Below are 23,309 nucleotides of genomic sequence, written 5' to 3' on the forward strand. Positions count from 1 at the left end.
TAATGAAGTAAAAGACAGTTTGTTTCTATTTAAATGACAAAATTGTGTTGCAACTGTGGCAATTCCAACATCCTGAATTCTTAAAGTGTTTAGGTCCGTTTCCCTCCTCTTTCTCCACCTCCTTTCCTCTTTTTCAGGATACAGAAATTAGGATAGGGTATAAGGAAAGGAGGTGAAGACTTAAAATCTCGAAATATCGCAACTTCTGAAAATGGAAACAAAATGATTTTATTTTTTGTTTGCTTCTTTGGGATCTTCTGTTCATTTTTGGAAAAAATTGAACGTCTGCCTATTCCATGGCAAATACCTTTTTTTTGTTTCCCCACAGCTGAAATGAATACCCATGCGTGAGAAGCAATGATGGTGTCTTGTGGAAAGCTTGTGCTCGCCGAGGCTGGAAAATCCTTCAAAGAAAGGCTCTGGTGATCCTGGGCAATAAGGAATTACCATGCTGATGGTGGATCAAACCAAGACAAGCAGACAGCGGTGGATGAATGGGAGAAATGAGCTGTGATGAGCACGGAAGGTGAGGATGTGGGGATGGAGCTGGCTTGGAGGGGTTACGGGGCGAGGGGCTGACAGAGACCTCCCCAGGTTTAGCTGGGGGCTGCGGCTGGTCCGTGGGCAAGCAGGGGGTGAATCCTCTCTTCCTCCTTCCCACTCATGGTTTTTGCAAAGCTCCAGCACTTGCTAGCAGGGGCGACTTCATGTGTCACCACGGAGTGCAGGTGGCTTTGTAGTAATGAGCTTAGAGCTAATGAAGAATATCTTTGGGTGCTTCTTTAGAAGAAAATGCTGATCCATTTATAACAAGTCACCACTTGCAAAGCAATTACCTGAACTATGTTTTTCTCCTTCTATATAAAGAATGAACCTTTTTAATTTTTAAATCAAAATATGTCAATGATGCCTGTCAAGAATGATTGGTTTTTGTAATTTAAATGTTGTGAACATATCCTGTGAAAAGTCTGCAATAAGTCTATCTTTTTTGTTAGGCTTAAAAAAGAAAAAGCAAAAGCAAGCAGGGCTAACTCCCTGGAGTGTAGGAGGGATGTTTTTTTTTTCTAAAAGTGACAAACTTCTGAAATCTGAAGGCCTCATGCGTGCACGTTTCCATGTAAATACCACAATATCTGTGGATTTTTTTGCCTCTACTTCTTTACTGTTGACTTCCATGGCTGGCCGCACAAACAAGCGATGCAGACAGCTCTGGTCCCTTCCTTGCTTGGTTATGAGAAATGGGTTTAATACTGGAGCTGCTCAGGTCCGACACCCGTGACCTTTGGGTGCCCAGCTTGTCCCCTGCAGTGAACGCTGGGCTATTAAACTGTGAATATTTTATAGGGAGCCAAAGAGGGAAACGGGGCATGTATCAGAACTGTTTTGTGTGTCCATGGCTGCTCCATGCCTTGTCCTCTTTCTGTGACCCTCTCCAGCCTGTAGCAGCAGGTCACGGCTCTTTGTGGTGCTGGTGGGCTGCGGGGTCCCTGTCTCCACCACAACCCCACTCCACAACCTCAGTGGGTGAGGGAGGATGAGGAATGTGGGGTCAGGGGCATCTTGTGCTTCATCCTCCGCACTGGGAGCGCTGCTCCCTGCGACTTGAAGGGGAGAAGCTAAATGGCTCCTTGTTTTCCAAGCCTTTCCAACTGTGATGGTGGTGAGTTTGGCTGAATAAATTTTAAGGCTTGAGGTGCTTAAAGGGGGCTGAAGTATTACTTGTGTTTATTTTAAAAAATATATACGCTGTTTTTTACAACTCTTCTCATGGCTCATGAAATCCTTTTTATTTTAATTTCCTTCCTAGAAAGTGTGTGATGTGCTACTCATTGCTCAAACTCAAAATAAGATTTTTATCATGGGTAGTATCCGTTTTAAAATGTTTGACAGATAAATTCCTCTTATTTTCCCGTTTTTACCTACCCCAGGGCTTAAATAGCTCATAAACAACAACATCATCAACAAAAATTGTTTTGTTATTCAAATGAGACTTATTTTCCTCTCCGCAAACTGTCTTTAACAATAATAACCGCCTAAAGCTCTCCGTTTCCCTTCATAGGCAATCATTCTGGCCAAAACCAAACAAAGTAGGAAGCCCATTTTGCATCCACCTGCTATAATTATTTTGATACACACATCAAAGGGAATGTGCTGCTGCACAACGCTTCTGGTTAGTTCTTTCTATGCAGGAGCATCACCTCGCTGCCTTGTTGGAGGAAGCTGTGGCTTGGGGGCTGGAAGGTCCCTGGCTGGGGAGGGGCAGGCAGGGTGCTTCTAAGCCAGGGCCACGTGCCTGTGAGGCGGAGGGCTCTGCTCTGTCCTCAGATACTGTGAGACTTGTCTGCTTGCTGACCACCTGCCTGTTGCTGGAGGCTTCTTGACGTGCTTCTTCACAGGGCTGGCATGGACAGAAATAGCCAGGTTTTGCCAATGTGTGTGCATATAACAAGTGTCTAGAAACTCTCAAGTGCATTAGGTTCACTAATTGTCACAGCAACCTAGCAAAATGGCATTAGCCTCATTTGGCAGGTTGCTAAATGAGAGGTGGAGAGGTCAAGTCATTTGACAGGTGTTGATCGGCTCTTGCAGCACACTTGGGGTCAGGGCTGCAGTGTGACACCAAGACAGCTGCTGTCCTACAGCATCTTTCTGGGTTTCTGGGGCAAAACAACCAAACCTGAAATGATAATGCTAAGCTTTTGCAGGTGGACCAAATCTGGTGGCCAGGTGGTGCTGTGGCAGAAGAGACACCAAGGAGGAGTGGGGACGTCCTTGCAGGCAGCTCAGAGGAGAGTGGGCACTGGCTGCTGTGCTGCCTGGCCATCACAGGGGGTGTCTCTGGGTGCAGTGGGGTGGTGCAGAGCCAGCGTTCCCAAAGGGAAAGCCCTGCTGCTGACCAGAGCAGGGAGGACAGCATGGCAGGGTGTGGGAGTCCTGTCCTCAGCTTGTATTTGGGACCTTGGGTATGGCACCAGGCCACACAAGAGGTGTCCTCAGATAAAATTGCCAGTGTAAGGGCTGGGAATGCAGCCTGATGGCCTGGGTCTGCATGGGGACGTGGCTATGGGGGGGCTCGGTACCACCAGTGCTGGTGCTGGCATGACTGTGGTGGAGGGAATTATGCACCTGGGTCAGGATTTTGTTGCAGCCAATGCTCCACCTAGGTTGAAAAGTTACTCTGTCCAGAGCATGCTTTGGATAGGGAAATGCTTTCCTTTAAATCTACCGTTCTGAGTAGTGCTGCCCTCCTCATCTCCCCACTGGAGTGTCGTGGCTGCCCCCAGCCCTGCCGATGGGGGGGACCCACCTGAGCTAATGGCCTTCATGGAAAATCTACTAGCCTGAGCAAGCACAGGCACAAAATGCATTTGCCAATCCTCAGGTCATTTTTGCCATGAAATGGACTAAGGAAAACTGTGCAGCTCCCTGTGTGCTGGCAGGTGGCAGCCACGGGGTGGGAACCTCTTTAATCAGCGCATCAACCTGCAGAGAGCACCTGTATCTTTCCCCTCCCCACCTCCTGCAAACACCACAACTGATTTCTTGGCAGCTGGAAACTCCTCTGAACTCCGGTTCTTAACGAGCCGAGGGAGGGCACGGCAGCAGGTAGGTTGATGGAGGTACCCTTGGGGTCGGTGTGTGTGCAGCAGTCATTCAGCTCTGACCATAAACACAAAGCTATTACAGCTTGCTTCCCAGGGGTGGGACGGGGAGCCCAATCCTGAACACAATTAGGGAGCCAAAGTACATAGTTGACTCTTTCAGGTGTTCAACCCTTTGTTGAATTTCTGCGGAGGGCTCTCGCGCTGTGGACAAATGACTTCACCTGGATGCAAACCAGAAAGCTTGGGTGTCCATTGCCAAGGCCTTGTGGAACTGTCGGGCATGGGGACAGGAAAACACGCACAACCAAGCTGCTGATTTACCACCCGTACAGCGGTTTTCCCCTGTATATTTTTATGTCCCTAGCCCCAGTGAGTGTTGTGCTGGGATGCATGGAAAGTCTTTGCTGTGGTCCAAAGGGGCAGACTTTGGCTAGCAAGAGTGTAATGGCATTGCTGAACAGATGCAGAAAAGCCAGGGCAGGAGTTCCCGACGTGTTGTCTCAGCCACGTGGGACACGAGGCAGTCCTTTTAATCTGGGTTGATCTGTGAGAAGAAAGTTCTGCGTCTCTTTAACGTGCTATTTTTGCCCTGCTTTGGCAGTGGCACGGGGAAGAGGCCCAGCTAATGAGAGAGCAGGGCTTTTTGATGCCAGCCCAGAAGCAAGTGCCAGCTCAGTCATCTTTTGTGCGTTGGTTATTGAAGCCATAGGTGCTTGTGGGGAGGACTGCGAGGAGACTTTCCCTCTGATGTTGCACCAGCTGCTCCTGAGTGCATGTGGCTGAATTTGGGAAAAGAAAACTGGGAAAAGGAACTGAAGCCCCCTGGTGTGAATGCTGACCCCATAGCATAAGCATCTCTACACAGTGCTTTGAGGTTTCTCCATTGACTATTAGCACAATCCTGGACCTTGTTATAACTCTCTTTGAGCTATTCTGTGTAAGTTGCCTTGATCTACGGCTAAAAAGCACTATTTAAGAGCTAGGTATTATCATGATTCGCTTTTACCTTCTCTAATCTAGTCCTGAAGAGGAAGATTTGTACTGTGACAAGAGAAGTAGTGCTGCAGGGATTAGCCTCTACGTGTCCCAGTATGCAGAAAAGAGCGGATCTGGGCTGCTGAGCCCTGTTGGCTTCTCAAAGCTCTCAGAGGCTTTCCCACCACTCCCTCAATCACTGCGGTAGCCATGCAGCGAGGAGTCATCTTTTCCTGTGGTTTGATCGCTGTTCATCCTTGTGATTTTTGAAGGGGAAAGGAGAGAGTGAGGGGACAGGTAAAACTCCAAAAAACTCCAAAAACCTGCAGTCATGGGGTTGGCAGACTTGACGTGGGAAAAGCAGAGCTGTCTCTGAGGCATAAGGGATCCTGGATGTGCCATTCTTGGACAATGCTCCTGGCAGCAAAAAGGGTTTGCAGTCTGGTGGGGAGAAATTAATATCTTGCCTCCACCTCCTTGCTGCAGGAATTGTCCTTGTGTTTTTTGGAGGGGCTGGCTGCTCTCTAATCGTCAGGGAGATGGCACAGCCCATGACTGCAGGAGGTAAAGAAGGTCTTAGCTCACGCACTGGATATTCGTGGCCTGGGAAATAGAGCTCTTTGGCATTATCCCTGTTGGCATCTTTTCCACTGCTCCTTTTTTCTTCAGTGCCCCAGCCCCCCGAAGCACACCAGCCCATCCATTGTCTCATAGCCTCTAGAGAGTGGCGTGCGTGCCCAAGGTGGTACCCGGCCTCCTGTGACCTGAGGGTGTGAAGCCACGTGTGTGCTGAAGGGCTTTGATGGGTCTGTGGGTACTAAATACTGCATTCTCAGGGGCTGCTTGGCAGCTCTCTAGAGCAACTGTAGCATTCAAGCAGGGGGTGCTTGTAGGAGAAACAAGACCAGTGTTTACACTGGGATAATAAGAAATAGGGCTGGGAAGGGTCCTGAGGGTTATTTAAGTTTTCTTGTGTGGGATCAGTTTGACCTAACGCACCAACTGTATCTGAACTTAAAACAAGTCTCATTTGCAGATGAAGAAGCTTGCTGACATCCAGAATTTCATTGTTTGAAAGTAGGCAGAGACCCAGATTTCCTTTGCTGAAAGAGGCAAACCGTACTTAAAAAGATGTTCTGGAAAATGCGGGTGATTTTTCTCAATGCTGTGTAATGTCTCGGTTAGTATAACTTCAAAAATCAATTACTTTCTTTTACACTAAAGAACAATTAAGCTGTTCAAACCACTTGGCAAATAGCTACAACATCCAGACAATGAGAACTTCTGGAAAGGACCATAGTGATTGCTTAGATGCCTGCCTTTGATTAAATTAGTTAATACAGATTTGCTTTCTCCTCCCTTTCCTCTAGCTCTGAGATGAAGAATGCAGGAGGCTTTGAACTCATATTTTACATTCTCGTGCCTACCTCAAACCCACCTCGCGATAAATATTTGAAAGTTTGACTTAAACTGCTCCAAATGCTTTCTAGATTCCCAGATGAATCACTAAATTGCCTAAAAGGAGAGCCTGAAGATGAAACAGACTCCACAGTAGCAAAGCAGACTGGAAGATTACATATTTCTGTAATTGGTAAAAGTGTCAAATTTTCAGACCCTCTGTAAAAGAAAGAATCTATATATTAAAGCCCTCAGATTATCTGGGGGGACTTTATAGCTATGGAAATCAAAGGCAAACTGTCAATTTTCCCAATTTTTTCTCTCCTTTCCAGGAGGAAATTCTCCTTATTCTCTCCAAATAAGGCTTTCTTTTTCCTTTGGAAACCTGGAGGGAAAGCCTGGGAAACAGAGGTTAATAACATTGATTTAGAACAGTAAAAGTGAGGGGAAAAAGACAAGTTACTTAACTCGGGCAAGGCTGAGCATTCGGGGTGCAGGCAGCAGGGTGGCGGTTTGCTCAGACATTGGGACAGTAAGTCTTAATTCCTCACCGCCTGGCCTGCTGGTTTTGGAGGATGCTTGTGCCTCTTGTGCAAGAAGCTTGCCTCTTGTCATAGATCAACTCCATCCTCTTGGAAATTGAACACAACTGGGGGTACTCACAAAAATAATCAGTTTGGTTCATACTGGGAAACCAGCTTGGGTTGAAATTTTGGGTGGTGTGGCCACATGTAAGAGTGCTGCTGCCGAGGGGCTGGGCGCAAAGCACGGGCTGTGGGGGAGATTTATTCAGATTTTTTTTTTTTGTTTCACCAGTAAGGGAGTAACCAAGAGGGGATGGGCAAGTTGGCACAGACCTACTTTTCTTAACGTGTGTCATGGTCTTGTCCATGGCTTAATTCATGTGAAGAGGCAGGGTCTGCTTGCTCAGGGCATTTTGAAAGCCCCATTTCTGCATTCTTCCTCTAGAAGTGCTTGGGAGTAGCATCCTGTTGTTCTGTGATCTTGCTGGTCTCTAGATCTGCGGGATGGTGTGGCAGGAAAGGGGCTGTTGTAGGAGACTCAGCCACTGCAACCCAGCCACTCCACTGCACTGGTGTCTGATGGCCAATCATGTACCACATGATGTCGTAAAGCCCCTGAAAGCTTATTCTTTTTGTCATTTTTTTCCCCTCTGGGTTTTAAGTTTCTGCTGCTACTTAGCTTTGTAAAATAATAAATAGCAAAAAAAAAATGTTCTTAGAAATTCATGCCCAAGGCTGGGGCTTTTTCTAAGTAGTCTTGATTCCTTCAGAGGGAAGCTACTACTAAGCAAAAATTACCATAATTAACTATAGTAAACTGCTTGCCATTTGATGTCAGAGACTTAAAAGCTTCTGTAGGGATCCACGCAGTATTTGAAAACAAGGCCTCAATGGTCTAATTAAAAAAGAGCAAGAGCGGAGTAGGAAAGGCTAGTGATAAATCTAAACAAACCACAATAAGCTGACGAGAGGAAAGGTAAACGAAGCCTTGCATCTTGGTCCAAAAAGAGCTCAGGAAATCTGGCTTTCTTCTTGCCCTGCACACCTTCTTCTGAAGCCAAGGGTCCCTCTTGCTCTGGATTTCATGCAGGACTTCACTGGGAGTTTGGATCAGGGTGCAGAGCTTTTCAGTGTGGGAAACGGACACATTCCCTTTAAGACTGCCGGTGCTGGGAGAACACATCAGATTTTGAGCGAGTTCACCCTGAGGCAGCAGCAGCCTGGTGATGAATGTGGGCAAGGCAAATATTTGTATAGCAATTACCCATGCAGTGCAATGATAATAACACAGATACGTTTCTGGTGAGATGGTGCTCGCAGCAGTTCAAATTGGGGCTGTAAATACGTCGGTTTCCCGGGAAGCAGGAGGATTTACACTAGCAGAAGGGCTCTCTCTGAGCTCGTGTGCTGTTATGCTGCTGCTGTTTTGGTGGGGGCCAAGCAGGTCTCCAAGTGACTGCTGCTTGTATCCTCACTGTGACAGGTCAGGCAGGTGGCACCAGGGAAGGGTCTTCCCTTTCTCTTCTGCATGTTCAGACAGCTCAGCTGCCCAATGAAACAAGAGGGGACGATGCTGTTTTTCATCACCTTGTGCTGGAAGAAGCCTGGGAAAGGAGTCTGGCTGGACAGGCCCCCCTAAAAGGGAGTGCGGGGGTTTCCTGTTGCCTTCCCAGGTGCTTTCCAAGGGCTCTGACTGACCAAAGCAGTTTGTGTTCTGGTGGTGGAGGGGGTTTCTGTCCCAGTGCAAACGTAGGAGCTTGCATAACCCTTTCTGAGCTCAGCTCACAGCCGCACAGGGCAATGCCAGCCACTTCTGTAGATCCACAGCGGCATGGGGACAGGCTGCCTGTGCCTGGCTCGGAGCATTACTCAAGGCCCTGAATTATGGCTACTGGTCACTCCAGTAGCATTTTGTATTGCCCCCAAGAACATGGGCTTTTCAACAGCAGAGTCACTGGAAAAGCTTTGCTTCTGGGATACTTGATGCTGAGGAGCTTTGGCAGTGCTGTGCTGCTGGAGCGTGGGTACATTTGGCTCTTTTGCAGGCCAAGTGCATTGCAACGGGAGTTACCACTAAAAATAAGGGTGTCCCGTGGCTGGGAACTTCATAATACCTCTTTATATATCCCCGTTGAGAGGGAAGCACTGCACAAAGGGGCTGCCTTTCCCAGTGTCTGTACCTTAAACACCGTCACCAACATGTGTGGTGCCCTGCCACACCTGTGGGCTGGTGCATATAAGCTGCGTGCCCCAGACTGAGCTCTGCCTTCAGCTTGTCCTGAATCCTCCTCCAGTGCTGCTGGGAACAAAGGTGCCGGGAGGCACGTGGGGCCTTCACAACCTCATGGCTGTCTAGCTGGAAAAAAAAATAAGGTGCAAACCAAACTGCTTGAGGGAGATTGCACATGTAAATGAATAATCAGACTTTGCTCTCAAGGCGAAAGTTCACTGGATTGCAGCTGTCTGTTCAGATGGCCAGTGGTTTTCCCAAGCCTTTTAATGAGAGTAATTGTGCTCATCTTCCTCAAAGCCGTGATGCGATCTTTGGTTTCCCGTCTGTCCCTTTTGGAATTTTGGGTGGTGGGAAAAGAAGTTTCTTTTCCTTCCGATACTGACTCCTCTCCAGTTGTGGCTGTCTGATACACAAGTGAGCTTTTGAGTTTGGATCCATGGGTCCTGCTGTTTTCCCCAAGACCTCGAGTGAGGCTGTCACCATGGCAATTCTTTTGCTGCACAGGCACACCATCAATGCAGAAGACTCTTGGTCTGCCATCCTGAAAGGGAAAAGCAAAGCTTTCTTTGCTCTGAGAGCTCCTAAGCAGAAGAGGAGGAATCAAGAAAGAGGCTTTTGGCTGCTGTTGGGCTGTGGCTGCAGCGTGTCTGGCTAGAGAGCACGAAGATGGTCCGGGTGGGTCAGAGCAGAGATCTGTGGCAACGCTGCCCTGTCACCAGCAGCAAATGCCTGTGCAAGGCTAGGGTGAGCAAATAAAGATCTGCTCTCCTCACCTCCTCGTTCCCGGCGGTTGGTGTCTCAGACATTTCCAGAACCGGGTGTGGTATCTGTGTGCAATAGCCCTATAATACGGACTGTGTCCCATTCCAGCTGGAGCTGGTTTGCAAAAGCTTTGCCAAATGCTGCATACATCTATTTATCTGCTGAAAGCCTGGGCCAGGTGATGGTTCCTTTAAGGCAGTGCAAGTGCAGTGTGATTCCACTCATTAAAACAAGATCACCTTGGCAGTCCTTTCCCATGCTGCTACCATTATGGATGTCATAGCTGCATCCTGCCAAACTTCCTCAGGGCAAACTCCAAGCACAAATGAGAAAAAGCTCTTCTTTTTTTCCCCTCCTGTCCAGTAGAGTCACACTATCCAGGAACCAGAACAAACTAGACCAGTGAAAATACCATTCCTTGTATCTCATGGGCTACAGAGGAGGAATTAGCTATTCATCTGATCCAAGGCAGTCTAACAGGAGATGCTCCATGATTAATGGAGGGTGCAGTTCAGAAATGCAGGTGAGCTGATCCAATGTCTTCCTGATCCTGAAAGTTTCCATGTTCCCTTTGCTTGTATTCACTGGGGCAGATGTAGTCAGCTTGGATTTCAGTTTTGCTAGTCAGCTCCTTCTGGGATGATTCAACTCACTTATCTGGCAGAAGAATAAACTTGGCCTGTTTTTTTCTTTTCTTCCCCCCCAATATGGGGAAAGGAATCACTCTGTCAGATTAGTGAGCTGAATGGGTTCTGTGCAGGGTCTGGTACAAGGACAAGGGGTGGGAGTGGAACCGCGTGGCGGCTGATCAGGTTGGGGAAATGGAGGAGGAGAGGAAGGAGGGCTAGGCCTGACTTTGGTGATGGCTATTAGCTGTGACAGCTAGCATTACAAGAGGTTAATCCTCTTCACAGGTTTGCAGCCACATCGATCGGGTTGGATAGTCTGTGTCAAATTCCGTGCAAAAGCCCAGCATGAGGACAACACCTCTGGTTTCCAGGGAATGGATGCACTTGGATTTATGAATGACTTTTTTCTTGAAATTTCTCCCAGAAAGCCTCCACAAGATTGTTTACATGTTTGTGTCTTCTTTTAACCTAATTACTTAGCAGCAGCCTCACGTGGAGCTGCAGCGTATGCTAGCAGAGGCAGAGGCACTGCTGGTACAGCTATTTTGCCTCCCCAAACAGCATTATATACAGCAAACAAAGCAGCTGTCTCGGCTACAGTTGTTACAAGCTGTTATTCCCGCCTCCTACCTACCCTTTGAGATGATAATGTTGTCTCCAAAACTCTGCAGTGTATATATACAGTATTTATGTGTTATAAATTGTAGCGCTTAGTGTGAAGTGCACTGTGGTGATGCAACTCCCTTTCCTCATTCCCTGTCTATCCGGGAGATGTATTGCACAGCTTGGTGGAAAGGCCCACCAGCAGCTTACACCTGCAGCAGGAATTTCCTCCAGGCAGCCAGATGCAGCTCTAGCTTCAGTTACAAGAGACTCGGTAGCTGGAAAAAGTACCTCAGGGTAGCGGTGGTGTGGGAACCACCGGACTCGTGATGGTTCTGGATCCTGCAGACCACTCATCTTCTTGATGGGGTGGTTCAACCCTCTGGAGCTGTCACTAGACTTTCATGAACAAGTGGGGTCAAGCATTCGTGCTTCACTGTGGTCCTGACACCTCATCTGGTCAGGAGGAACCTTCCATGAATAGTGGAGTTGGTGCTTTCCACCCTGAAATCCCTTTGCAGATGCAGAAATTAAGCAATAAGGGGCCTTATGGGGTGATGCTGTTGCCCAAGGAAGGATGAGAAGAGGGATATGTGCTGGTAACCAGTGGGCCACCCTGGGATTACCCAGCATGGGCCTAACGAGCTCCTTGCTGTTGGAGGGAGTCAGTATGGGAGTAAGCATAGCTCCTGCTTGCTTTCTACCTTTTTCTGACTGGATGTACTCCTGTGGACTTTAGGCTCGCGTCCTACCAGTCTCAGCCCACCCAGCATGTGGCAGGCAGTGCCATGGGCCCTGTGGGATGTCTGCGTGTGATTTTGCAGGCCGCATGTTCTGCGGGCCTGCCTGTACCACCCAAACAAGGTGCCCAGAGGTGGAAATGTGCTCAACACAGGCAATGGAGAGCTGCTCATCCCACCTGGGACCTGAGGGCTGTATTTCTCCATCTTAGGCACCTTGACAAGGCATCTGGGCCTGAATAGCCAGCATATGACTGCTCAGTATAGCGGAGCGTGGGATGTTCCCCCAGATGAGATGCATACCGTGTGCCCTAGTGTTATGGCCTGCCCGTGCCCCTTCTTGGAGGAGGACCTGTCTTGTGCTTCATGGAGCAAGTACCCAGAAAATTACAGCACTAACACATCATAAACTGCAGGTTATTAATGTCAGCTGGCTGCAATTTTACCACATTTGAAACTTCAGGAGCTGGCTTGTTGTGGCTGGAGCCAGGTGCTGGGCTGCCTTCTCCACGTTGCTGTGCCAAAGCACCTGGTTCTGAGCACTGTCTCTTCTCCTCCTGAGCACCTCATGCCAAAGGCCGTGCTGACTGCAGCTCCTGCAGCAGCTCCCTGAGGTACAGACTGTGTGGGGATCTGTCCTGACACCTCCTCGTTCCTCTGCTAGGTGTGTGCATCTCCCTACCCGCACCTCTTCTTGCATTGCCGCTCCTCGCAGCTGAATAACGAGAGCGAATGGTTTGTGAACTCTGGCTGAACTGACAGGATCTCTTCATAACGCTCCACATTTCTGCAATTAGTTTTTTTTTTAATTTAATTTTATTTATTTTTAACAGGCTCTGCTCCCAGATTTACTGAGCTGAATGCAATCGTTTAGCTTCATTATTCTGTTGCAATAGGTCTGCTGGCAAGTTTATTAAGCAATAAGGGATGAAAGGCAGCAAGTTTCTAGGTGGTTATAGTGTGTGTTGTGTAGTGTTGATAAGGCACAAGGTCGAAGGCTCACAGCTTTAATCACTGGAGAAAAACACCCTGGAGAGACAGAATCTTATTGGTATAATGGCATGGAAGTGAGTCATAAAAAAAGGAACTGCTATTTCAAACTGCCCGTTCCTCTGCCTGGAGAAACCAATGCTTAGGAGAGATTGTTTGTAGGATTGCTCTAATATCACATCTATGGCTGTCTTCCCCTTAAGGATCATGGACCAGCTGGAAATGGAAATCCACTGAACCAGCTCCTTTTCTCTTAACCTCCTAGTCAGAGAGCTCCAGTTTTGGTTGATAAAATTCATGCTGAGGGGCTTTGTCCCTGCAGAAACCTTGCAGTTCTGTGTCTGCAGGGAACTTGTCAGATCTCATGAAGTCTGGCAAGCTGCTCCTGGTGGCCCTGCTGGTGTGGTTGTGGCTCCGGCCTTCATCACACGGTGCTGCTGCCTCTCTCCTGCTGGCATCCTACATGGTTGTAAAGCAACAGCATCTTCCTTGGGCCTGAATGTAGCTGAACCACATAATTTTGTGCAAGTGGACTGTATCCTTTCTAAACAAGCAGGTCATGTACTGCTCTCTCTCCTTTTTCTTAAACGCTGGGGTAAAGCAACATTAAATCAGGCAGAGCTTAGTGACTGGATGAGGTAGTGTAAATGATAAGATGTGGGGCTGTGTAAAACATTGATCCTGGGACTTGCACAAGACCAGGCACTGCAGGTGTTGGGCTTTCTCAGAAAGAAATAGGGACTGGACAGGGCATGGTTTCACTTGGTTCCACTAATGATGAGGAAATGCAAATATAATCAACAGGGTGTTGGTGACATTGTAATTAGTAAGCAAAGACTCAGAAAAGAGGCTTAGCACAAGAAAGATGGGAATTGAAGATTCCCACAAGAAGTTGAGAATCTAAGTGTGTTACAGGGACCCTCATGTCTCGCAACCCGAAGCCTGGCCAGGAATACCCTGTGCACCTCATAAGCAAGCCACATTGTTTTGTTTCTCTGACTTATTCATTTACCTGTAAATTAAGGACCGAAATTGTCTGGACTGTTACTTATTTTTAAACTTGGGTTTACATCCACCGGGGCAGCAGAAGGTGGATTTACTTTTTGCTTGTTGCATTAAAAATTAACGCTGTGTTCCCTTTGTCTCCATAAAACAGTTTACAGCATTATTACATGAATTTTCTTCACAATCTGTCCTCTCATCTCACGCCTCTGTGAAAGAGCCTTTGTAAGCCTGGGACAGGCTCTGATCATAAAAGAGGAGACTCACTGGCATCAGCTAGGCTGGATGAGGAGTCTACACAGAGCTGAGAAAAAGGGCAATCTGAATTTAAAATCTCTGCTTTTGTGTCTACTTTGTCACCAGTCATCACTGTGATGTTCAGCAAGTCACATCATTGCTACCAGAGTCCTGGCCTTACACACACCCTGTAAATCTGGGCTCGTAGTACATCCCAGCATAATACAGTAATTTCAGGGTGAATTAACAAATTTCAATGGATTAGAGGCCTATTCTTTAGCAATGCTAAGTAATATTATTGCCTCCCCATGGAGGCTATTAGAAATTGAAAGATGACATCTAAGGGAAAGATACCATTAGAACAATGTAGAGAAGCCAGATGGGCAAGTGATCCACACAGCTTATGTCAAGAAAACGGGAAACATCTGTCTCTGTGGGGAATGGAAGAAATAACTAATGTACCCGTGTACAGCCTGCGAGATTGATAGCTGCAATTTAGCAGAGGCTGTTCAGCACTTTTATCAGCAATGACAAAGTGGCCTGCCGTGTTACCTGCTTCTTAATCAATCTCTTGATTGCAGTATGGAAGGCGCTGGAGTTACTGTCTGAACAGAGAGATCTTATAAAATGAAACAGCAGTGACACAACCATATGGGGGACCATATGTGAGGACAACATCTGCAGAGGGCTTCATCTTTTCTTTCTCTTTTTGTTTTTTCCCCTTCTCATTTAATTGCAAAGAGTTATTGGATTAATATGCAGATCAGGTCAACAGCCATATCTGAAGAGCCCAGCACTGCAAATCAGGCTCCTGTGGCAGGGAAGCAGAAGTTGAGTCTTGTGACATGAGAGAAATAGAAGATTAATTAAACGCCCTAATGTGTAAAGCCTGTCCTTGTTGTGAGGAATGGAGGCTGCAGGGGAGCTCTGCATTACCTAGTCTCTGGGACGAATGCTGAATGTTGTGGGTCACCACTTCAAGTCAATGTGAATTGTTGACATTACAGGGCACTGTAAATTCAAAATTCTCATCCTCATTTTGCAGTTCTGTCAGCTCTGTTGTAGCAGCCAAGCTGGTGGCTTTAATGGTCTGAGCTAGGTGGAGTGATGTGATAAGGGTTAATGTGCTCAGAAGCTTGTCTGTTTCCCCTGCCCTACATCTCAGCTGATTTAATGTCAGAGATAACCTCTGCCTGACAGCATTGCCCCATCTGTATAACATCTTGCAGCACACCAAGATACCTGCAGCATGCTCCTTGCTCAGAAAACAGAGCTCCCAGGATATGGCAGATAGGACTTGGACCCCAGATTTGAAATCCAATGTGGGAGAGAAATTCACTTTAGAGAGAGAAATTTGTGTTTTGGTGTTTTGTAAGTCTGATTCTGTTTATAGCCTTTTCCTGTTCTGTTGAACTTACTGAAGCAGATTTTCATCTGGAGTAAATAATGCAACTGTTCCCTCCAGTGGAGCTACAATGATTCACACCAGCTTGGATTTGGTTCCAGTAACCTTAACTCCTCAGTGTAATTAACTAAAGTAATTGCATTCTCATACCCGTGTGTTTTTTTTTTAAACACAACTTTATTCCAGGTTATATAAAGTCAGTGTAGTTGTCTTAAACTGAACCCCAATAAAACTTCAAAATCACCCTGCTTCTGTTAGGGCTGGAGATGCTTCTTTGATCCTAGTGATTTCTCAAGTGTGATTTTTGTATGATTCAAACTGTCCTAGTGCATAAGGTTTTTAATAGCAGGGTGGGGCACCTGACATATCTTTGCTTTAGGAGCCCTGACACCATCGGTAGCTTAGTGTGGTACCCAGAACTTAGCACCCTTGCCCCAGTGAGAGCCCCAGGGGAGGATTCTGGTGGTGGTGGCTCTGTGGCCAAACTGTACTGGACCCAGTTAGGTGCAAGGCAGTTTGGAAACAGCCGCAGCACCTGCATCGTTTCCTTTGGTGTGACATTTTGTTGCTGTGGTTAAATTGCAGGGATGTGGTTATTGGACGTGGTAACTGCAGTGGCAGGAGGTGATATGGAAATGTGGTCATTCACCCTGCACAAATCTTAGTAAGACTGTTAAAACTAATGGAGGAAAATGGGGAAATGCTATGTTTTCTAGATGCAGGCTTGAACAGCAGCTGAATTGCATTGATCGGTTCACTTTTCTTGAATCAGTAGACAGGAACAGATATGAAAGAAAGAGGAAGCGAATTGACATTATAGAAATGGATGCTTTATTACCCCATTATCTCATTCTTTTATCCAACAAAGGCCCAGTTGTTCACCTCACAGCCCTTTAACCAAAACCTTTTTTTTTTTCTTCCCCACACCATAGTGTAATAACTTTGTTGTGCAGTGAGGATGTTCATTGAATGCTTTCATGGCTGGTGCAGCAGCTTTGGCCGAGGACATGTGCCATGGCCCTGTCCCCCTTAAAGACAGGAGTGAACCAGAGAGAGGGGTGCTGAGCCCCACTAAAGGTTAGCCTGTGATGCCTTACAGAGCTTTCTTCTGTGAACACCCTCCATTCACTGAAGAAGGCAAAGTGCTCTGGTGATGGATTTCATGGAATAGGACACCTGGGAGCAACAGCTATTCGAGTATAGTGATGTGCTTTATGGAGAGATTATGTTTTTGTTTAAGCTTGCTTGGATGTCAGGAGGACGACTGTGTGGAGATTGTGTGGACAAATGAAGTGAGAGCTAATGCTCAGCAAGAGCTATGCAAGCTTCCCAGGGGGCATGGATTTGCAGTAGTACAACACAAAATCAGATTTCAGAGATCAGCCATGCTGAAAAGGTATTGACTGAAGATAAAAGCAGATGCTTACCTGCTCACTTTCTGAGGTGCTTTATTGCTCACTTTTGTTTGGTTTTGCACTAAGTAAAGGGATCTCCGTCTCCTCTCTCAGGTGGGGCTACCCTTTGCATGCCATAGAGCTCATCCCTCTTTCCTCATCTCAAAAAGACTGAAACACAAGTGGGGATGGCAAGGCTTCATTTTCTGAGTACATCAACAAAACAAAAAACATTTGGCCATATCTATTGTGGATTGATGCGACCCCCTTCACCTGTTGGGGATTTCTGGCCTCATTTTTCATTATGGGATGTTAGAAGAAATGTGGGGAAGGAAATGACAGGATGTCACAGAATGGTTGAAGCTGGAAGGGACCTCTGGCAATCATCTAGTCCAACCTCCCCACCAAGCAGGATCACCTACAGTGGGTTATCCCCACAGTAACCAAGTGTTTTCTCAATGACCAAGCACTGCCAGCTGCACTGTCTCCGGTGGTGTACAGAGATTGTCTGATCCTTCGCCCACAGTGCTGACCATGGGTGGGTGCTGTAAAGGGAGCAGTGCAGGCACAGGCTGTTCACCACGAAGGACCTAAATGTTTAGGTTGATTTAAATGAAAATCCAAAGATCAAAAATTCTCTGGAGGGTCTCAGTGTGATCTGCTGAGAAACTTTTCTTATGCTGTGGATGACCACAGGCATGTGGAGTCTGAGGGTGGATGACAGCTGTGGACCATCCAGCTGGCAGAGGCTACTCTGCTGGGGATCCAGAAACCAGGGGAGATAGACTGGGATGGGGACTGGGGAGTTTTGGCTCTCAAGTTTTAAGTCCCTCATTAATATTCAGGTGTGTGAAAACCAGAAAGTTTTTGAGATCTCGCCTGTTCCCATCACAATTTAGCTGAAAGCAGAGAAAATGAACTATCTTGTTGGGAAGAGCAGATAGACCTTATGGCTCAGTGCTGCTGGGTCTCACGCAACCGGGAAAAAAGTCACTGTGGTTTAATGCCTTTCCTCAACCTTTGTGGTCCTGGTTTGACTCCTTGTGATGGATGTCTCTTTTCCGAACACTGCTGGAGTTGAATGGGCATGGAAATTGAGGTTGTTCCCAATGGTCAGGGTGGATGGACAACATGGGGTAAGGTGGTCCCATACCCCAGTTATAAGGACAGGGGCTTGTTCCTCATGTTTTCCACAGATTTCCATCACTGCCACTGTGGAATTTTACTCAATTCCCTACATAAAAGGCTGGGAAAACGCAGGCTGGCTGCCACTTCCTACAGACAGTGAAATCAAAATGATGCCCCTGTAAAGGGAAGCAAAGATCCAGTCGCAGGTGTTGAGGTGGCTGCAACCTGCTCCCTGCCTCTTCCAAGGCCTGTAGGTGAGAGACACTGAAAGGAGGGCAGCAATCCAGGGCAGCTGAAGCAGTTACAGAGGAAATTGTGTGTCTCTGTGCCTCTGTATTTATCTCTCTGCATGTCTGTTTCCCTAAATTTGTTCTTTCTGTTTTCGGAGCTTGTGGACTAACTTAAAAAAAAAAAAAAAAAGGCATAGATGATTTACTGATCAAAACAGCTGTAGGAGTCTGCCTGAAGCAACTGTGGAGAATTTGGATCTATAATAAAACCCTGTGTGCTGTGTTATCATGTAAATATGGCTAGTAAAGTTAATAGCTCATAACATATAGGGGATCTGTAAATCCCAGGATGCCTCTGGTGGTGAGATCTGCTGACAGCTTTCCTCTCTGGGAGATGGTGAAGTGGTGGCTCAGACTGCTCAGCAGCATCCTGCTGTTGGTAACAAAGCTGAGGAGTGGCTCTAGGTCTTCATCCCTCTGCTGCTGCTTTGCTCTCCTTCCCTGGTGACCAAAATGAGTTCACACAGACTGAGTCACAGGGCGCGGACTTGCTTTTTGTGGGCAGGGAAGCCTGTTGCTGCCTGGACTGTGTGAGCTCTCACATCAGAGGGGCTCTGCAGCAAGAGCTGCGAGGTGTTCTGCGTGTCCCAGCACAGGGAGGTTGTCCTCCACATGCTCACTTGGCAAGTGCAGGGCCCTGCCAGTGTTTCTGCATTCATTGTCCCCCTCCAAATCCCACTGAAGCTGACAGAAAAAGAGGGCCGTGACTCCCTAGTTGCTGAAGGAAGGCCGCTGCTCGGCCCAGTGACTGTGGGTTGGGTGTTTTTAGTTCTGTTCCTGCAGTCAGGGCTTCCATCTGCTTTTCTGTAGAGGTCACCAACCACCTCAGAGACCCCAGTCCTCGCTCCTGTCAGCTGGGGTCAGACAGGACTCATTAAAGAATGTAAATAAAGGACGTGGGCAGGCCTGGCAGTGACAGCTTTCTTGTGGTGCCAGCAGGCCCTCTGTCAGGTAAAGCCAAACTCCCAGCGAGAGCTCCTCAGAGTGCCTTTGGGATGTGTACAGAAGAGCTCTGTGGCAAGATGAAATATTTAAAACCGCTTGGGTTTGAAGCGAGATGGGGGAGCAGCGGGCTCTTTAATCTGTGCACAGTTTTAAGGCTGCCTGTGAATCATTGATGAGGAGGGCAGAGTGTTTCTAAAGCTCTGGCAGGTCATTAAACCTGGTGATGGACTCATTAAGCAGGGAGCTGTGTGGAAAGCCCTGGACAAAAGTACCGGAGTATTTCACATGCATTGCCCTGTGGAGCACCAGCACTTTTTACTTGTGACTTTTGGGGTATTGTTGCAGTATTTATTAATAAAGGAAAATGTCTTAGGCCGGTGGATCACGTTGCATAAGAGGAAATGTGTGAAAGAAGCTCTTTGATCTGTCAGGCAATAGCATAAGCAGATACAATAGCTGGAATTCAGGACTTGGAGTTTTTCTAGCCACATATTGCACATGGGGGCTGGGTAAATCACCATTGGCAAGGGTTTTAACTGGGACTGAACCGAAGTGAGGATTTTAGTGTCAGTGTTCTTATGGCTTCAGTGGAGGCAAAGCGGAAAAGTCCACTTTGCCAAGCTATATCCTCAGCCCCACATGTGCTCACAGCTTCTGCTGGCCCCAGTGCCCGCGCTGTAGTGCTGTCTGACCTCTGCTGCGCTTGCTGCTCTGTGCCTTAGGCTTTTTCTGACCCACCTGCAAAGAGTGCACACGCCGTTCAGTGGGCTGGATAAGCTTACAGCCATTGCAATGACAAATGCGGTGTCAGATGATACCTTCAACTGGATTTAATTTTCTTCTCTTCTGAGAGAATTCTGTTTTTCGGCAAAACTGCGGTCTTCCGCTGAAGTGCTGGCCGTAACTCTGAGTAACCCTGACCTTACTGCTTACAGGCTCTGGGCTCGATCTCCAGCTGTTAATTGCACAGAGCTAGCTACTTGGATGGTGTGAACTGACATTACCCTCTTGGCTTCGGATGGGTTTACGGGACTTGAAGGATATCCCCCAATTGTCTTACATTTACATAGCTGCGCTCCAAAGCGCTGTGCAAATGCCACACAGAGGAGATGATATCTGCCTTCCTCAGGGGGCCAGGCATCGTCCCTCAGCTGGCGAGCAAGCAGCAAATGCCCTTTTCTGCAGAAAGGCCACAGCTGTCTGCCCTGGCTTCCCCGGCCCTCAGGAGATGGTGGGAACAGCTGCAATGGAAAAGACCCGTAGAGGAGGAGCAAGGGTCTAGAAATGTGGATATGCTTCTGGGCTGAGAGCTCCGAGTTTCTCTTCCCTCTGCCTCCTGGTTGGGTTGAGAATGAAAAGAGCTGGAAGCAGCTTGGAGGAAGGGCTTGTCCGGCACAGCGGAGGTATGGGGATTTCTTGGATGCTGGGCTCATGGCTCAGGTAAGCCCCTGTGTTGCTTGAAACCACAGGCAGTGATGAGATGGGAAAGAGCTTCATCCCCCTTGCTGGGCACACAGCGGTGTTAGCTGCATCTTGATGTTTATTCTTTCTACTTAAACTTTTGTTGGGACAGCTTACTCCTAAAATGCAATTGCCTCTGGCAGAGTGGGGAGCTGATTGCTGCTTACTATGGCTTAGGAATCCAGAAGAGGAAGTGAAGAGGAATTAAATAGGAAATTCGTATTCTGCTACACACAAAGGTATCTGAGATGCTCTAGTTTTGTCCTCAAGTAAACAGTAATTGAGTCGTTCCTTTTGCTTGCTTTGGTTTATTGCTTGAAACAAATAAGTTCTCCCTTAAACGATCCATTTCCAGAAACCCTGTAAGCAGTGTGCTCAGCGGAGGTGGGAAGAGGGGTATGTGAGAGGGCTTAGGGAATGCACAATTGAGAACAGGGAGTGCAGTGGGAAAGAACAAATGAATTCTGACATTGTAAGTGAAGATTAAGCTGTGAAGAGAGTGTGGCTTCAGCTGGCAGTCATTACATTAACAGCTTGGATATTCCAGTAATCAGTTTAAAGTTGAGTTTATCATGCATGCAAAAAGCTCAGCTCTTCAAGGTGTGTGGTTGTAGCTCAGAGGGTTGAAAGTTGAGAGAGATTAAAATGGTGTGGTGTAGAAGTATATTAATGATGTTTCTTCCATCCATTGGAGGAAGAGATGGAGATGGTATACTCAGGAGCAGATCTCTGTAGCTCATGATCTGTTCAGCTAAGAGGAGGCAGCTCTTCTGTACCCTCTGTGGAAAGCCCAGTCACCACCTGAGACTGGGCCACATCTGGACTCCTGCCTCTTTTAGTAGTCTCTGGCTCTCCAGTTGCATGAAATATGCTTCTGCCTGTTTTCTTTTTACCTCCAGCTGAACAAACTGGCCTGCAGTGTGTTACACAGCAGCACAAGGCCGTTCTCCTGCTCCTCCTTGCCCAGACATGCTTACCAGTGCATGCCAGTCCCTCTGAAGCCAGTGGGGCTGTGGGGAATGAGCTGTGCAATTGTGCTGCCCTGGACAGACCTTCATCCGGTATAAATCTGCACAGGCTTCTGGCTTCAGTGAGTCTGGAGTCGTTTGTAGCATGTTTTCTCAGTGTTTCTGCTCAGGCAAGTCAGCAGGCAATTGCCTTGAGTAGAGCTGGCTCCCTTAGGAGCCTCTGCCTGGGGACGTCCAGGGCCGTGCTGTGCTGTCTGGCATTCCTCTGCCTGTAATTAAAGGCAGCGGCTTCAATCCGTTTTGTTATCAGCTCCTTTAGATGCCCTGCCAAGAAATAGATCTATACGTCCCAATTACTATATGTGTATATATATATATATATAAATATATATATTTTTAAGAACTGTTCACAGTTTCAGGGCTCTGTGATGTGCTGTCCCTCTCCTATCCTCGGTCCCTTTCTTATTTCCAGCCCCAAATTGGAAGGTGCTCTGTCTCCACTGCTTCCCTCCATTGTGCAGACAGTCTTTGACTGTGCTTTTTGGCACTTGGCAGGCAGCAGCCCAGGCCCTGACAGCAGTCGGCTGTCCCAGAAGTGCTTGCTGCAGCTCCCCTCCGTTTCAGCTCGTGGAGAAATTGAGACTTGACCTAGACAGGAGCAGTGCTTTGGGATCCAAACCTCTGCTGTGGCTGGGTGTAGTAATTGTGTCAATATAGAATATGTTTGCCTAGAAAATTGTATGGGAAGTGTTGTTTCTATGCTCATGCCTGCCTTTCCTCTCTATACCAGAGGTCAGCCTGATCCTTGCACCAGGCAGGTAACTGGCTTGTAAAGGTGCCGTCAGAGGACAGCTCTTACGGAGGAGCAAACAGCTAGAAAATCTCCCATCCCTTTGCTTCACCAGAGAAGAAATGAATGTCTTCCATACGGAAAGCATGGTGCAACTGATATCATTCCATGGTCTGCTGTATCTTTCTGTCCTCTAGCTTTCAGCAGATCAGTGTGCCAGTCTGAGCTTTTCAACTACAGCAGGGTGGCAAAACACTGAGACAAGTGGGAGAGAAGTTCAGGGAGAAGATGCCCCAAAGAAGCTACCACTTTTCACTAAATCTAAGGGGCTGGAAGAAGATGCATTTAGAAAGGGTGAAAATGCTGAATATGGTTTACATGGATAGAGGACAAGGAAGGATGCATGTGCACTTGTGGAATGCGTGCTGGGGAATGGCCTACAAAGCAGGCCACAAAAGGATGCTGAGAGCAATAGCATAAAATTAAGAAAAGGGGAAGCTGTAGGCTGGAAAGAATTGAAATTGTCCTGGTGAGAGATCTTTAACAAGCTGTGGGTAATTTCCTCAAGGGAAATGATAGACTCTCCTTTGCGGGGATTGTTTAAAAAGTAAACTGGATGAAGCAGTAAGAAATATGCTCCAAGGACTAATCTGTCAACTTGAGGGATTAATGACCTAATTGGTCCTTTGGTTTCCTTCCATCTCTCATGCTCACTGTTCTGTGAGCAGCAGCTTCTAATTATTAGGTAGAAGACTAGGCTAAAGGAGTAGCCTTACTGGAAATGCTTACTTTCAGTGACCCGGTCTTCTTCCAGACCTCTTGTCCATGAAAAAGCTTTGGTGCTTTAGAAGATAGAATAGCTGTGGGGCTTAGAGGGTCCCAAACTGAAATTCGTTTTCTGCTTTCCTTGTAATGCCTTGAGTTGCTTCTGTTTCTGCCTGGTAGGATATTCTTGTGACACCTGCCCCAAAGCAAGCTAGTCCTACAAAGCTATCATAATTTGGTGTCATTTCCACATCTATTAGCAGGGTTGTGCTGAACTACTTTCTGCATGTTGCTCAGGGCTTCTTCAAGGCACAAATCGGCACAGAGATTGTTCTCACATCAGGTCTTGTTGCTTTGGGTTATCTGGTGAGGCCAAATAGACAAAGCTTTGCAATCACCCTTCTCCTGTCCCCCCATACTTTCCATCTTCTGAGTTTCTGGTGATATCTCGCTTCCCAAATGTCC

Source organism: Anser anser (assembly GCF_964211835.1).
Source record: "Anser anser genome assembly, chromosome: 7".
NCBI lineage: Eukaryota > Metazoa > Chordata > Aves > Anseriformes > Anatidae > Anser > Anser anser.